Genomic DNA, 9,443 nt, shown 5'->3' with positions numbered 1-9,443 from the left:
ACTTTTTCTGTTTTTTTCCTTTTTTTGTGAACACGATATCAAACGTCTATTTTTAGACAAACAGAAAAAAAAAATAGTATTTGTGTGTGAAAACTATTATTTGACGCACAACAAAACAACAAAGCAGTGGTGTAGTAAGAGTAGCATTCAACTGGTAGACGGAAGGTATTGAGTTCAACCCCATTCTGTGTCGGCTTTTTATTTTTTCATAAATATTCTATAAAAAACTCTACTAAAAACAACTTATTTCCAACCAAATAATATTGACTTACTTTTGGAACATCTCAAACAAAAATAAGTACTTTTTCTAGTAGAATTGTAAGCACTTTACTCGATGAGTTCTGGTGATTTTTCTAGTGAATTTGTAAGCAAATATTTTGCTAGGTAATAAAGATACCAAAAAAAAACATAATTAAAATGATCGAAACGATACAAAATGAAATAGAGTATCAAAATTTTTACTTATAAAAATAATAATATTAATATTGAAAATCTTATGCGGAGTCTTGAAATAACTTATTTAAGTGTCCGATAACATCAATTGGGATAGCGATACCATCAAGAGTCTTCTTCACATAGATCAAACCACGCATTGAAAAAGCACTGTGAATAAGCTTATCCTTTTTAAGTCGAACAGCCGCTCGCAATGTCAAGTTAACAAATTGCAGCGTCGCTGCTTCATTGACGCATGCAGCATATGTACCAAATAATACATTAGGTCTGCTTGAAACAAATACAAATACATCGACCATATAAACAACGCCAACCATTGTTAGCAGTACAGTCGCACCAACGCAAGCTGCACCCATGTTAAATAATGTATATGTTTCGACCGCCACAAACAATCCTACGCCGCCATATTGGGAACTAAATACTCAACCTCCTTCTATTAACACCTCATTGAATCCAACCAACATGCTGCCACGCAAAATTCAAGATTTGCCGGAATTCAGTGGTGGCCCTTATTTTACACAGCGTTCGTTCAGTCGACAACAGCATACGGATATACAAATATAGAAAACAACCGACGGTTACAAAAGTGTTTAAGGGGAAATAAAAGTGAAGTGATCAAATCTTTATTGATTCACCTTGACAACGTTGACGCAATCATTGAGCAAGTTAAATTTCGGTTCGGTCGAAATGAGCAACTCATTCATAGCCAGCTACGCCAAGTAAGAGAGTTGTCGCGTATTTCTGAACATGATCTAGTAAAACTTGTACCCTTTTCCACTAAAGTTAAAAATTTAGACGTTTTTCTGCAGTCGGTAAATGGTCAACAGCATATAGCCAATCCAACATTACTGGAAGAGTTGATCTCCAAACTGCCCATGAGCAAAAAACTGGAATGGGCCAGAGTTGCCACAAGTATTCATCCCTACCCTACCATTATTGATTTTAGTAATTGGATTAGTGATGTGGTCAACTTCAGGAAATTGAACAAAAAGAGCCTAAACGCCGAGTTTTACTACTCAGTATAGAAAATCAACACCAATGCCCAATATGTCAAGGTTCTCATAAAATTTATGATTGTGATCGTCTTTTAAGTATGAATACAAACGATAGGTGGGAGCAAGTAAAAAAGATACGAGCGTGTTTCTCCTGCTTAAATGTCGGTCATACCACTCGTGATTGTCGATACAAGAAAACCTGTTCAAAGGATGGATGCCACCGCAAGCATAATAAATTGTTACATGAAATTATAACTTGCGACCCACCTTCTACATCAACATGCCCTACCAACCAACCACAACAAAACGTGCTTAGCTGTTCTGCTACAATTAACAACAAATTACTATTTAGAGTTTTGCCTGTCATAATGTGTGGGAAAAATAGTCATATGGATATATATGCCCTCTTTGTTGATGGCTCGTCCATTACAATATTATATGGAGACGTTGCTGACAAAATAGGCGTTCGTGGAAGAAAAGTGCCCTTTAAATATTCAATGGTTTGGTGGCCGATCGGCTCCTTTAATGTCAAGGTAAGTGGGACCAACAAAAAGAGTTGCCAACTACTAAAAAATTTATATGCTGTTTCTAACTTAAATCTATTCATGCAAAGCCTAACACAAGAAGATATTGAAAAAGCGTTTGAAGGTGACCCTTTTGCGCCGGTTAAATCTTACACAAACGTAGTCCCTAAATTATTAATCGGTTTGGATCATGCGTTTTTAGGACTGTCATCAATCACCAATAAAAATAATTTGACGGGCCCCTTTGCTAGTGATACAGAATTAGGTTGGGTGGTGTTTGGACCGTGTCATAGTTTATCACCAATGCAGAAATCTTGTTTCTTTGTCAATGTTAAAGAAGTTGTTTTTTAATATAGAGAGTAAGGGCGTGAGGACATCTATTGTGGAAAGATAATATCAGAGCTAAGCGAATTTTAAGTGAATCCACGAAAAGTGTTGGTGATAGATTCCAGACAGGTCTACTATGGAAACATGACGAGGTGACGTTTCCAAACAGTTATTATATGGCACGTAAACGCCTAGAAGGAATCGAAAAGAAAATGAAACGATATTCAAATTTTTCTAAAGCCTATAAAGAAGTCATCCAAGGTTATATTGATAAAGGATACGTACGTAAATTATCTCCTGATGAAATAATGGTGACCAATTTTAAAAAGTGGTATTTACCACATTTTGGTGTGTCTAATCCCAACAAACCAAATAAACTACGATTAGTTTTCGATGCCGCCGCCACTGTAGAGAACATTTCCCTGAATTCCCAATTTCTAAAGGGACCTCAAGTTATTGCGTCTTTGCCGTCTACGCTATACAATTTCTGCCGTGGTCAAATTGCCGTTGGTGCTGATATACGCGAAATGTTCCATCAAATTTTAGTGCAGCCAAGCGATAGAGTCTCCCAAAGATTTCTCTGGAATGATGCCAGTACAAAAAAGCCACCCAATAAATACAAAATGGTTGTCATGACTTTCGGCACAGCCTTTTCGCCTTGTTCGGCATTATATGTCATGAAAACAAATGCCCGAGATCATCAGAGTTTTCATCCCCGCGCGATTAAAGCTATATGCGATCACCATTACATGGATGATTTTTCGACAGTGTGTAGAAGCTATAAACATATCCAAATACGTTAAAGCTGTTCACAAAAATGGAGGATTTGAATTAAGGGGTTTTATCTTAAACTCCGATGAGGTTATTACAACCCTGCATGGTAGCTTAACATGATCCTGGTAACGATCACACAGAAAGGGTACTAGGTCTGATTTGGGAACCTGCTAGTGACAATTTAATGTTCAATTTAAAATTTCGTCGTGTTGATGATATTGTTATGTCTGGCCAGCGCAGTCCAACTAAAAGATTAGTTTTAAGCATCATAATGTCAACATTTGATCCTCTTGGTTACTTAAGTCATTTTATCATCAGTGGAAAATTACTATTACGAGAAATTTGGAGTCAAATGAACAGTGTTATAGAATTTCGTGTCCCCCGTTTTTTTTGTGTGGCAAGCCAACATCTTTACAACTTCATATCTTCGTGGATGCCAGTGAGGAAGCATTTGCGGCAGTTGCATATTGGAGATATTCCTATCTTGACGGTAACATTTGTACCAGTTTTATAACATTAAAAACCAAATGTAGCCCATTAAAAAGAATTTCAATTCCACGTCTCGAACTGAAGAAGAGTGGACAATAAATGAAATTGAAATCACTAATGAGGTGGATGAAGAAGAAATTTCCAAAAAGACTTAATAATTAATTACTAATAATAACATAATAGATTTTAACAGATTTTCATCGCTTAATGGTATAAAAAGAACCGTAGCTTGGGTATTAAGATATATAAACCTCTGTCGAAAAGAAAACAACGATTTGGAACGTCATGGTCTAACCTTAACTGAGATGGAACACGCAGGAAAAGTATTATGTCTTCTAGCCCGATGAACTGAAACACATCAAAAGTGGGCAACCCTTCGAAAAAACCAGTCTGTATAATCTGATGCCTTATGTTGATGATGATGGACTGTTTAGAGTGTACGGAAGAATAGATACAGCTAGCTACTTGCCCTACAGCTCAAGGCGCCCTATTCTCCCCAAAAATCATAAATTTACCAAACTGGTGGTCATGCACCATCACTGTCACTTTGAGAAGTGCGCAAACAATTTTGGATACCTCAATTAAGAATTTGCTAAAACATATCGTATCAAATTGTCATCTACGCAAGATTAAAAATGCCACCGCTCAAACACCAGTTATGGGTCAGCTGCCATTTGATCCACTTGAACCAAATATTGAACCTTTCATGCATACTGGCCTATACTACTTTGGTCCTATAAATGTGTCTATTGGAAGAAGGACAGAAATGAGATGGGTGGCACAATTTACATACCTCATTATTCGCGCCATCCATTTAGAGTTAACTTACGATTTGCCAATACCCCAGCCAACGAATCAGCTGACTTAAAGCCCATTACTCTCAAAAAACAATGGGGAGTCTCAAGATGCTTACGAGATCGATTTTGGAAACGGTGGGTTAACGAATATTTACCTACGCTAACTAGGAGAGTGAAATAATGTAAACGAACTGTTCCAATTAAAGCGGGAGACTTGGTTTTCATATGTGATCCGTTCCAACTTGTCAATGGCGGAGAGGTTTGGTCACTTGTGTTTATGCAGGACCCGACGGCGTTCAAAATTAGCCGTTCTTAATGTTGAAAGTGGCGAAGCTGATCGCTCCACGGGGGTGGGAGTGTTCCAGAACGAACCTTAATGGGTTATTTTGTTATTAATTCTTAATGAATGTTATTTGTCATATTTTTTGCACCGCCACTTTTTTCATTCTTTTTTGTTTTATATTCTTATTTGTTAACTTTAAAAAGAGCAATGAAAAAGTTTAAATAGAAATTTAACTTTGTCGAAGACGGGGGAAAAACTGCGGTAAGTGACATTTTCTGATTTGTGACGCATGCGTTTGTGCTGAAGTTTGTAACACCCAAAAATATTGGTCCTAGACCCACCTTAAAGTATACCAATCGCCTCAGAATCACTTTCTGAGTCGATTTAGCTATGTCCGTCCGTCTGTATATGTGTCCACGTAAACCTTGTGCGCAATTTTCATGATAATTTAATGAAATTTGGCACATACTCTTTTTTTGGTTCAAAGACAATTGGTATCGAAAATGGTTGAAATCGGTCCATTATTTCTCCTAGCCCCCATACAACCGTACCATAGGCTCATAAGTACGTTAAATGTTTTATAATGTCAACAAAAATTAGTTTTATAGAACAATAAATGACAATACTAATTTTTATTGTGATCGGACCTCATTTGAGACTCCCCTTCAGAAAATTACTTGAAGATAAAAATTAACTTATAATTACTTATAAAACGATTAAAATCTACATAAATGACTTTGAAGTAGATGTAAATTCATCTACCAAAATTTATAAGGATAGGCCCATATTTACGCCTTCTCCCCCATGAGCTCTCTTGTAGAAAATCTCTTTTTTTCGTCAACAATAAGTAAAAATATTCCACAATAAAACAAATTAACTGCTTTATTTAAAAAAATTCAAAATTTTAACATACTGACTGGTGTAGGGTATCATATGGTGTTTTTTTTTCTACAGAAATAAACTTATATTTTTTATGATCATCGCAAACCCGTTTTTTATTTAGTAGCAGAACAGTTATAAACTTCAGAGGAGATTCAGTGTTAGTTAACCGTGGAATTTTACAAACATTATCAATAAAAGAGTTGTGTAATTCTCTTAAACGTTTTGTGCGGGAGTATCAGACATAGTTAGAGTGTTTGTTTGTTTTAATTTATATTTAAGAGCAGTAAAAGTTCAATTGATATAATTGTTCTTATTGTTTGTATTGTTTTATATTGATAAGTTTTAATTTTTTTAATACTATTATTGCTTTTACATATTTTCGTTTACTATTGTATATGTATTGAGTAGGTAATCTTATTTATAATATTTTTATACCCTGCACCACCGTCAGTAGTGATAGAGGGTATATATAACTTTGTCATTCCGTGTGTAACACCAAGAAATATTCATCTAAGACCCAACAGAGTATATATAATCTGGGTCCTTATCAAATTCTGGGTCGATTTTGCTATTTCCGTCTGTCTGTGTAAAACACGCTCACGATAAAACAAAGCAATAGAATTTAACCAAATTCACCCATAATGTTCTTCGTTTTCCTAAGTTGTTTGGTATTGAAAATGGGCAAAATCGGTTCACATCGGGAAATCATCAAATAAAAATTTGAAACAACCTCGAAAAAATAAGCACTTTTTACACACTCTGCTTTAATTTTCTCGAAAACTATGCAAGATAATTCTATAAAAATTGGCATACATTTGTTTCCACACAAGGGCTTAATCTCTGCGTAATGTCGATATCTTCACAAAATTTTAGAAATTAAAATTTTATGACAATAGAATTTATACAGAGGAAAAATTTATTGGATGGGTTCATAATTCGTCATAGCTCCCATACAAGGTCCCCTCCCGAAAATCAGTTAAACGCGCATAACTCATTACTAAATTACGATATCGATATAAAATTTGGTACAAGTATTGCTCTTATATACAGAAATATAATTATGAAAGTTTCTTTGGATCGGTCCATATTTGGTCATAGCTCCCATACAAGTTCCCTCCCGAAAATCACTTAAACGCGCATAACCCATTACTAAATTAAGATATCGATATAAAATTTGGTACAAGTATTGCTCTTATATACAGAAATATAATCATGAAAGTTTCTTTGGATCGGTCCATATTTGGTCATAGCTCCCATACAATGTCCCCTCACGAAAATCACTTAAACGCACATAACTCATTACTAAATTAAGATATCGATATGTAATTTAGTGCAAGCATTGTTCTCATGTAAAGAAATATTACTGCGAAATCTTTTTCCGATGGGTCCATAATTTGTTATAGCTCCCATTCAAGTTCCACTTAAACACGTATAACTCATTACTTAATTAAGATATCCATATAAAATTTGGTACAAGTATTGATCATATACACAAAAATATTACTAAGAAATTTTTTTCTATCGGTCTTTAACTGGTCATAGCTCCCATACAAGGTTTCCTCCCGAAAATAACTATAACGCACATAACTTATTACTAAATTAAGATATCCATATAAAGTTTGGCACAAGTTTTGCTCATATACAGAGAAATAATATTGTGAAATGTTTTTCCGATCGGTCCATAATTAATCATAGCTCCCATATAAGGTTCCTTTTAGAAAAACACACATAAAGATTCCCATCCGAAAATCAGAAAAAATGCATATAACTCATAGCATTATCACTTGTGTTGAACAAAATTTTGTGTAGAACTAAATTATATGTGTTTTGTATTTTGAAAATCTCTTAATCTTTCACACACATACATACATACATACATACATACATACATACATACATACATACATGCAAATTACTAAATTTATAATGTTCAATAAATCTTGGAATTGTAATAGTTTTAACTTTTGGGATTTTTTCTATTAAAGATATGAGAAAACTTATTTCTACAAATATTTGATTAATTAGAAAAGTAATAACATAGAAGTAGCTGGTGGAGGGTATTTAAAATTCGGCACAGCCGAATATAGCACTCTAACTTGTTTTCAATTTTTCTTTCTATGATTATTATCACTAATAGTTCTACTAGATATTGACGTATGTTTATTAAAATTTAAAAACTTATCAGTTTTATTGCCACAAGTAATCGTTCCATTTTCAAAATCAGGTTTAATATTTGCTTATTTCAAAAAAGTATATGCTATTAACAAATCAGATTCTAAGTTGGGAATTCCAAATCTTTCCCTTATGCCAAAAAGTCTTGCATCGTAGAAATGGTCAATAATTGTAAATCCATTTATAGTTTTAATTCTATTTTTAAGAACTAATTCTTTCCTGTTAGTAAGGACATTTGGGCTGCAGTTACAACTGGTTGCCCCACTATCAATCAATTAAAATTCTGTAAGTTCTTCAGGATGCTCCCGTTTTGATGATATAGGGCAATCATGGTCATGTCTATAAAATTCAGTTTCATTTAAATTACTTGGTTGTTTTTGAAATAATTGATTGGAGTTTTGTGGTCGTTGTTGCCATTGACCCAATTGTGGTCCTCGAGCGTAATTTTGAGTTTGTTCATTTTGAGGAATTTTATTTGTGTTAATCTAGTAATAAAAACAACTCACATACGAATCATCCTTACCATTAAAATTTGGAAGGAATTTAATAATGTCTAAACTTTCGTCACATTGTTTGGTTTCGTCAATAGTTTCCTGTCTGTATTCTGTAACAGTATTTGTGACTGTAAGTCTGTCAAAGATTACCTTCAGCAATTTCAACTCTCTTAGGAGTGGTGCCGTAGATTTTGTAACTAGTCGTAATACCTGTTCTGTGTCCATATTGAGTCGTCTATACTATATTTTCTTTCTAGTTCATCTAATTCTTCGTCAGATATCTAGTGTCCTGTGATAAGTTAAATATTTCAAATCCTCGTCCTTTAAATTGTTCACTACACATTCTATTAAAAAGCCTGTTTCAAGCCTCACAATCAATACAACAAATACAAAAATTATATGATTCAAAGGCTATTGTTTTATAAGATAATTAATCAGTTTTGAAATTAAAAATATTTCCTTAAAAAATATTTTTTCTCCTTTTTTCAGGATTCTGGGTTTTTTTGTTAGTATGTTAGTTTATTAGTTTTGTTTTTATGTTGCAGTTTATGATTTTCGGTTGTATCTTTTAGTTTAAGTTTTTGTATTTTGTTGTTTATTTATATTTATTTATTGAAAAAGATAAAAGTTTTAATAAAAACCCACAGTAATCTTTTATTTTTATGCTGAAAACAAATGAAAAATACAAATTAAAAATAAAAAATTTACCAAAATACTTACCTCCATGTTCTTGTCCGAATTAATGAAACCACGGTTGCTCAACGTATTGGCAACGCAACCTATATCGTAAAAGTGTAGGGGTGTATTTCATTGATGCAGACATGGGAATGTGTATTTTTTTGTAGTAAAAAAATTATAAATAATTGAATGAAAATACTACTGCAAAAAATTATGAGCTCCTTATATATGAGGCGGTACAAATATATGGAGAATAGGGGGAGTTTAAGCTTGAATTATTTATTTGACCGTGTAAATAAGTAAGAAACGTCCGCCAAGTAGGAAAAATCCGCCAAATATAAAAATAAATTAATTATATATAGTAAAATTATTCCGCGGTAAATTATATAATGTAATAAACACAAATAGCGCGGTTTACATGATCAGCGGACAGAAAATGGCTACGACATGATGAGTAGGGGAAATATGTAAATAAATACCTTATGTAGCAGAATTTTAGGAAAATGAAATTTGCGGGAAATTATATTTACATAAAATAGAGTATTTAAGCTCACGATAGAAATGAAAATAGCACA

General features: G+C 33.6%; 1 pseudogene; it reads left to right on the top strand.

The window, feature by feature from the left end:
- The first annotated feature begins 807 nt into the window (after window positions 1-807).
- Window positions 808-1,478, top strand: LOC124418521 (annotated as a pseudogene).
- Window positions 1,479-9,443: the final 7,965 nt, after the last annotated feature.

This window comes from Lucilia cuprina, chromosome X (genome assembly GCF_022045245.1).
Source record: "Lucilia cuprina isolate Lc7/37 chromosome X, ASM2204524v1, whole genome shotgun sequence".
Classification (NCBI taxonomy): Eukaryota; Metazoa; Arthropoda; class Insecta; order Diptera; family Calliphoridae; genus Lucilia; species Lucilia cuprina.
Note: the sequence above shows the minus strand (reverse complement) of the source record. Positions and strands in the feature narration are given on the sequence as shown.